Source organism: Pyxicephalus adspersus, chromosome 12 (genome assembly GCF_032062135.1).
Source record: "Pyxicephalus adspersus chromosome 12, UCB_Pads_2.0, whole genome shotgun sequence".
Lineage (NCBI taxonomy): Eukaryota > Metazoa > Chordata > Amphibia > Anura > Pyxicephalidae > Pyxicephalus > Pyxicephalus adspersus.
In genome coordinates, this window is record NC_092869.1 from 7,185,048 (window position 1) to 7,192,977 (window position 7,930).

A 7,930-nucleotide genomic window follows, 5' to 3' on the forward strand; every position below is an offset into this window, starting at 1 on the left:
GGGAACAATGCACTCTCTAATGATAGATTTCTTTGTTATGAAACTTCATCTCTGCACAATTGCAAAATAATATGAAATGCAAACAATAATAAAAACCTTTTTAAGATACAAGGCAAATGTCTGTTCGGTCACGTATGCTTCATTGTAATATTTGTTTTTATTATAAAAGTAATGTTTAAACTGTTTTTTACAGCTATTATCAAAACCAAATATTACTGTATTATGGTATCCAATGGTAAGAGGACAGAGTGACCCTGAAATGTGACATAAGTCTCAGACAGAAGACAAGAACTGCAGTTTGCTTTTTACAGAGATGGCCGAGTGATACAGAACTTTAATTTATCTAATCAGTATGAACTTTGGTCCTCCCAACTGGAGAATTCTGGGAATTATTACTGTAAAATAAGAACAATTAGCCAATGGTGTAAGCAAAGGGAGTGAAAACATAAATATTTAAATGCAAGGTGAATATGCAAAAATGAATACAATAAGGGGGTTCAATTGCATGTGGAAGTAAAATGATATAAGTAAAATCTATTTAAAATGGTGTAGATTTATATATTACGTCTGGCACTGGGCGGCTGTGTGTTTGTTCCCACGTGTTGTTTGCTTGTCCATCACATCAAGACTGAAGTTATACACCCCTGACTTGTTACTGACCTTTGTTGCTCACTGCATGCCTCAACCCCCGATTTTGTACTATGCATCATCCTGCCCAACCTGGTATGCCCACGGTACACAACTTGGCAGGAACCAGCAGCACAACATCCTCACCACTGCTTATACGCTTATACACTGTGCCTTGGCCCTTCCAGGGCTCACACCATTTTTGTGGAAGCCTTAGCGCCCCCTAGAGGCTCTGTCTACCCAAGAATGATAAACCCTATATTTCCACAACAACAACTCTAAATATGCAAGTAAAGCAAAATGGTATGATTTGCATTGATCCGCTCAGTGGACCTGGTTTAATAAAGTTCCTGGTGAGAATACACCTAAAACAGGAAGTATTCACATGTCTCTTCTGAAATGGGGAATTTTTTTCTTCTTTCCACAATAGTGGACCTGATTTATTAAAGCCTTCCAAGACTGGAGAATATACACTTTCTTCAGTGATGCTGGGTGATCCAACAATCCTGGAAGTATTTATTTGAAGTAATTTGCTTTTTGCTAGCAAATGTTTTGTATCCTGGACCAGATCCATTTCAGGTTTGCTGGATCACACGGCAGGAGAGCAGGTGATAAGGCCAGAGAACAATTGGTAGTGATAAATAAATCACTGTCACCCTATAACAAAACATGTCTCTCCAAGACCTGCAGGGCAGGAAAACAATTATATCTGGACTTAAAACATTATCCAGTTTGCCCAGAACTACCCCCTGTTCCTCTGCATACTTACCTTAATACCATAACCTGTCACAATCTTCACATCCTGTGGTTTAAATATTCTGAAAGAGGAGAAGCTTGAAAGATGGCCCCATAGAACTTCATACTAGTAGAAGGAAATATTATAACTGTATATACACAAAATAATGTAGATCTCTGCAATTACACAAATATTCAAATTTTTGGCTTCTAAATTGGAACACCTAGGCCAGAAACACCAACCTCTGACTTCCCGTTGTTGCCCTTCTTACCCAACACATATACAGTACATGGGCTTTTCCTCTGCACAATCACAAGAAGTACTGCAGTTAATGCTTCTGTCTGCAAACATTCTGTTTAAGAAGTCTTCTAAATGCTGGATGGAGGAGGCCTGGGGGAGCAGACCACAGAGTGATTTTATGAAAAATAAAGATGTTTCAAGTTGTATTTTAATTTTGCACAAATAAAATATAAATAAATACGTTTTCACTTAACTCACTTGCTGAGAGATATTTCATAAATTTGAAAGTTCCCAGTTCTTAGAAATGTACAGTAGATGATATCAGATTGTGGTTCATTTCTCTGAAGAAGCATCACTTCCTATTGTATTGTACAAAACAACCCAAAAAACTACTAATTAGGGATTGCACAATAGGACAGTTTTTGGGGTTATTGTCACAGTGTCTGATGAGTGTCTCTCTGGATCTGAATTACTGAGATGTGTATATTCAGGCTAATAGGCTTCTCATAACCTAATATTCATTACCTGACATCATTGTCAAGAAGCACTTTAGAATTTTCCCAACCTCTACCTATTGGATCAGGTATGATGTACAATTCTTGCTCTAGTTTCCTAATGAAATTTATTACATGTGGTGTAGTATACTATACAGATATTTTGATAATAATTGCAATATATCCCACAATGTTTATGGTTACTTTTATAACTGGGGTCGAGAGCTAATGTGCCAAAGAGCTAACCTTATTTTTTTGGAAACAACTTTCAAACAAAGATTGCCCTTTACTTTGGAGATTTCTTCTTATTTTCTGCTTTGTTTCCGGAGCATGAAGTGAAGGGTAATCTCTTTGCTCTGAGACTAGACAAATAGAAAGCTCCCATGGTTTTACATTCCTAATTTTTCATTCAACACAAAAAAAACGGTATCAGACATAAAAAAAAGAAATGTTGAAATATATTTGGGGTGCAAAGCGCCCACAAGTTCCAAGACATACCTTACATCGATCTAGAACCTGGGTGGCCTATCGGTGCCACAACTGAGTTCATACTATAAGGCTGCACAAGTTACTCCCCTGTTACAGTATGATGCCTAAAAGAATATTCCTAAATGGGTTTCCATTGGGAAAAAATTGGTGGCGCCAATTTCAATAGATACATTACTCTGGATTCCAGAGGTATAATGGTGCCACATCACCAATCCAATACTGAGACACTCATTAAAAATATGGGACTCTATTAGATATATGGGGGGCCTTATGTCTGGTCATAGCCCATTAAGTTTAATAATTGGGTACCCGTTTTTTCCTCCTGGTCTGGAGGAACCGAGGCGTTTTTCTTGGTGGGTAGAAAAAGAATTTGTCATTTTATTAATATGGCAGGGATTTTATCTATTAGTGAGATTAGAGAAAAATATGGAGCTCCACCGGAGGAACTCCTTAGGTATCTCCAGATCAGGCATTTTATACAAACTAGTTTGAGATTAACTGTTGGAATTAATTATATGATGTGGTTTGAAAAACTGTGTGTACAGAACATAAAGGTAAAAGGAGTTTTATATATATGTTTATATTTTATATAATACTTTAGTTCAGATAAGTATGGCCATGCCATCCTATATACCTAAATGAGAGGCAGATATGGGTATGTCACTGCAACAGGAAGAGTGGAATCAGATATGGTTTGTAGTGGCCCATAGTAGCATTAATGCTTCAGCGGTAGAAACCAACTATAAATTGATGTTAAGATAGTATATGGTTCCATCTAGGCTTACTAAATTCTAGCCGACCTGTGAGGGTAACTGTTTTAGAGGATGTAATAAACTAGGAACTCTCTATCATATATGGTGGGAATGTCCTAACATAAGAAAATTTTGGACGAGGGTATATCAAATAGGTTATACTCTGATAGGACGCACATTTCCTAAAAAAACGGCACTTTTATGTTGGAAACCATCGTTTTGTACTTATGTTCAATTTAAATTGATAACATATATGTTCACTTCAGCTAAAATGGTTTTGGCCAAAGCATGGTGGTCTAAAACCCCCAATGTGCAACAAGTTAAAAAAAAAGTGTCCTGGTTATTGGTGAAAGAAAAGAGAGCAATATTGACTGCCTCTGTTCCTAAATTTCAAAAAATATGGTCACCATGGATTGAGCATTATATGAATAATGGCTGGGATCCGTCAATATTGACCATATAGTCACATTAATAACTATGTAGGCTGTAACATGTGTTCCCTGTTCCCTTTACAATTTGAACAAAAATGCCAAACCCGCTAGTTTCCTGTTCAACACTGCAACTGACACCCCCTGCTCAAAACACCTACACAAGAAAAAAATTAAAACCCCCATAATTTCCTCCTTCGTCTTAGCCCCCCCACATTCCTCACAAAACCGCCACCACTCCTTCCACACCACTAAATACGCCAGCCATGTCATCTGACTCACAGAACACTGTATCATACCCGCTACGATTCCAAGGGAATTAAGCTCCTTCAGAGCTCCTGAGGGCATGGGACACCTCGACTCTCCATCCCTGGGACCAGCTGCCTGAAACAATCCCACTGAAACCGAGACTAAGAATCAGCAATAGTGTTAACAGTTCCTGGGATATGTACAGCACACACAGCATTGTTCCAACGCAAACAACATAAAAACAACTGTCTTAACAATTGAATCACCAGTGGAGAAGATGCTGAATATGCGTTCACCTCCTATACCACTCCAAAGTTATTGCAGCAAAAACGAATTCCCCTATTAGCCAGCTCCTTACCCCATAACTCCAGCGCCACAACTATGGGAAACAATTTTAAAGCTGACAAATTGGTCAGCCCTGCCTCCTTCCATGACTCTGGCCACGTCTCAGCCCCGTACCCCGATGATCCTGCTGCATCAGTAAACAAACCCACATTGGAAACCAGTCCATCCATCCAAACCGACCGTCCGCTGTACTCCACCTGAAACCTCTTCCAAACCCCTAAATCCTCCCTCAGCTCTTTACTCAGCGGAATAAAGTGCCCCGGGAAACATACCCCTGCAGTAGCCGCAGCCAGTCCCAGCGCAAAAATACATCCCATATGCATAATCCGGCAGGTAAAATTCAACTTACCCAAGAGTGACTGCAGTTCCCACAGGGTTATCTTCCTACAGTCAGAAGCCCTGACCACCTCCTTCCGGAGAACCTCCAACTTATCCTCTGGCAACTGGCACTCTATCGCCATGGTATCAATTGTGATACCCAAGAAGACCAACTCCGTCATAGGACCCACCTTTTTGTCTTTTGCTAAAGGAACACCAAACTTGTCCGCCAAAAAGCAAATGTTGCCACCAATACCTTACACACAGCCTTTCCAGGCTTTGAACAAAACGTCATCCAAGTAATCACTGACTGAAGCCATCCTAGCCACCTCCCGCACAGCCCATTACAAAAACATACTGAATGTTTAGAAAAAAGCACATGCCAAGAGCACCCCATTGGCAAACAGCGATCCACATAAAAGGCACCTTCCCAAGTACAACCCAAAATTCTCTGACCATCCGGATGAATCGAAAGGCCTCCTCTATGTCCACCTTTGCTAAAAGAGCACCCCTACCATACCTCAAAACTTATTTCAGAGTGCTGTCAAATCACGTGTATTACACTGAACAGAGCTGCAGGTCAGTAGCCTCGTTCACCGAGGCTCCGGTCCGGGAAGGACAAATGGTGAATGAGCTGAAATGTATTCGGCTCCTTCTTGGGCACCACCCCAATGGCGAGACCACCAAACCTTCCACCAGCAGGTCCAAAAATGGGCCCCCCATCCTACCCAGCCCCACCTCCTTATTCAACTTCTCCTTCACAACCTCAGGGTGCATTCTAGCAGACTTTACATTTTTACCCAAAGAAGGCAGCTTTATTAAACAAGGAATCCGAATACCTGCTGAAAACCCATCTTCCAGCAGCTTAGCTGGTGCCCTGTCCAGGTACTTACTTACGAACGGCCGCATTGGTCCTCCCTTCACTGACCTCCATCCTCTTTCAAACGAAATCTGAGGACCGAGGGCCCGAAAGGTGACAGACCTCTGCCCCCTCCAAAAGGGCTGCATGCCTCCACTACTAATCAGCGTCATCAGCTTCATCCAAAGCCCAATGTCCTTATGATCGCACCAGATAGAAGGGCGATACACTCTATGGGCGTCACTAATAGCGTCCAAATAACAAAACAGGGCAGAGCAATGCCCTGGTTCTTTTCCCTCCAGCACTTTGGCAAATATCGCCAATGCTTGCAAGCATTTTAACATATGCAGGATCAGCCGGTGACGCCGTGACTCTTCCTCTTTCCTCCACTCACCTTGCGACCTATCCAAGGTAAACCGTTCCAAAGGCAGCAAAGCAAAAGTGTCCACAAACTCACCTTTCCATATTTGTTCGCTTGTCTCTTGCCACAGGTGTGCTCCCAAAGGCCCCTCAAAGCACACATAAACAAGAAAATAAGTGCTTCCATGAAAGAGGTAAATGATAAATCTTATGTGGCTACAGGAAGTGATGTCACAAGTAAGCAGGAAGTGGGTGGACCATACACAGACGTATGTCAAGGTTAACTAAGATTACAGTGTTATTTTGGAAGAACCAGAACAGAGAGGTTCAGAGGTTAAGAGCTTACATAGGTATAAAATCATATAAGAACATTTTATTTCAATTTGCTACAGTAAAAATGGGTTAACGGTATGGGATTTTATTGTTTAGTACAGATTAATTTTACATTCAAATAAACAAAAGTAATTTTTTTTATTTAATACGAAATAGACCAGTAGTGTCCTGCTGTCTCTGCATCCCCAACTTTCAATTTTGTTAACTTTGTCATTTCATTTTGTGTTTAACATTGTTATATATGGATTCTATGATCTCAGCAAATCCTGAGGAAGCAGCTAAAATTGCAGCGAAACGCATCTAATGAACACCCCCCCGTACAATCAATTTGTAAGAAATTTTCCCTTTCAAGGGGTAATTTATTGTTTCAAAAGTTACTGATAATATTGAGATCTATTAACCCTAGCTGTGTTGATGCTGATATGATTTTATTGTAGCACAACCTTTTTAAAATGATTGAAATAAAATGTTCTATACCTAAGTAAGCCCTTGAAAGTCCCGCTTTTCTAAACCTCTCTGTTCTTGTTCTTCTAAATAATCTTCGTTTTTTGGGATGTGGTTTTTGTTTTTAGTGAGATTATTTAAATAATTTGGGGCCAATACCTTGATTAAAATTACTGTTTTAATATATCCCTGAAAGGTCAGTGTTTGAAGTCTCCTGAGGTATAGGTAGTTTGGTGTACTGGTATTATTTCTGGGTAATATGGGGGTGCAGGTAGGGGTAGACATGTGAGTGGGGTGCACTGGTATTATTTCAGGGTAATGTAGGTATGTAAGGTGGGGGAAAGGGGTAAGTGGAGTGCACAATTATTATTGCAAGGTTATATGGGAGTGCAGGGAGTAATAATAATACTGGGTGACTTATTCTGTATGTATAGACAGGGTAATACTTCTCTTACTCTCAATGCTCATTCTTAGTATGTGTTGTTTTATCTCCATGAACACAGAATTATATCACTTCTCTTATACCCTTTAACTTTAACTAAGCCATGTCATTATATACTATCACTATATTGCTAAAAAATGATCTTCCAGGTTGTCATATTTGTTGATTTGAAATATTACCACATATTCAAGAAAGGAGTTTCATCACAAGTGGGGCCTGGAGCTCCAGTAAAAAAGACTTTGAGCAGAAGGGCCTCATGACAGGGTGCTGGGGAGTACTAGACTAGTGGGGGATAAGTGGGGGGATGATGTGGTGGTAAAAGTGCGGGGGGAGTTGGGGGAGGCTTGGCCAAGTGGATGGACCGAGGGGTTAGGGATAAAAGGAGGGTCCCAGAAGGTGACTAGTCAATTGCCCAGGGACCTGAAGAAATATTGAATAACCTTACTGTCACTTACATAGAGGGCCTGAATTCATTGTTGGGCTGCCTGAGGGAGGCTGTTGCCGTTCGTGGAGTGGCATGGCTGGAGGCCCAGGTGGTTGCTGTCATGGCGGGGGTCAAGGCCTCCTGAGTATTTCAGCCCGAGTAGGAGCCCGGGGGTCCAGCACCAGGCCAGGAGCCCCCGCGGGACCCTCTGAACCTCGCTGCCAAGCAACTTTCTAAGGCTGCAGGCAGGGGGGCTAGAAAGAATCCTCTTCCTAGGAAGGACCCCCGGCAGATTCTGTTGCCCCTTCTCCTGGGGGGGCTCGAGCTTGGAGTTGGGAGCATGGGGCGGTCCCTGTGGAGGGGTGTGATGTTGTGGGTAGCGCAGTTTTA

General features: G+C 41.4%; 1 protein-coding gene and 1 long non-coding RNA gene across 2 annotated transcripts in view; both read left to right on the forward strand.

The window, feature by feature from the left end:
- The window catches only part of LOC140342518 (uncharacterized), a gene marked incomplete in the record, with an annotated part of 62,180 nt that overhangs the window by 33,348 nt on the left and 20,902 nt on the right, over positions 1-7,930 (forward strand).
- The window catches only part of LOC140342207 (uncharacterized), a 10,896-nt gene continuing 5,014 nt past the window's right edge, over positions 2,049-7,930 (forward strand). The window contains exon 1 of the long non-coding RNA XR_011923015.1: positions 2,049-2,186. This is a non-coding gene — a long non-coding RNA (uncharacterized lncRNA). The remainder of the gene's footprint in view (positions 2,187-7,930) is intronic.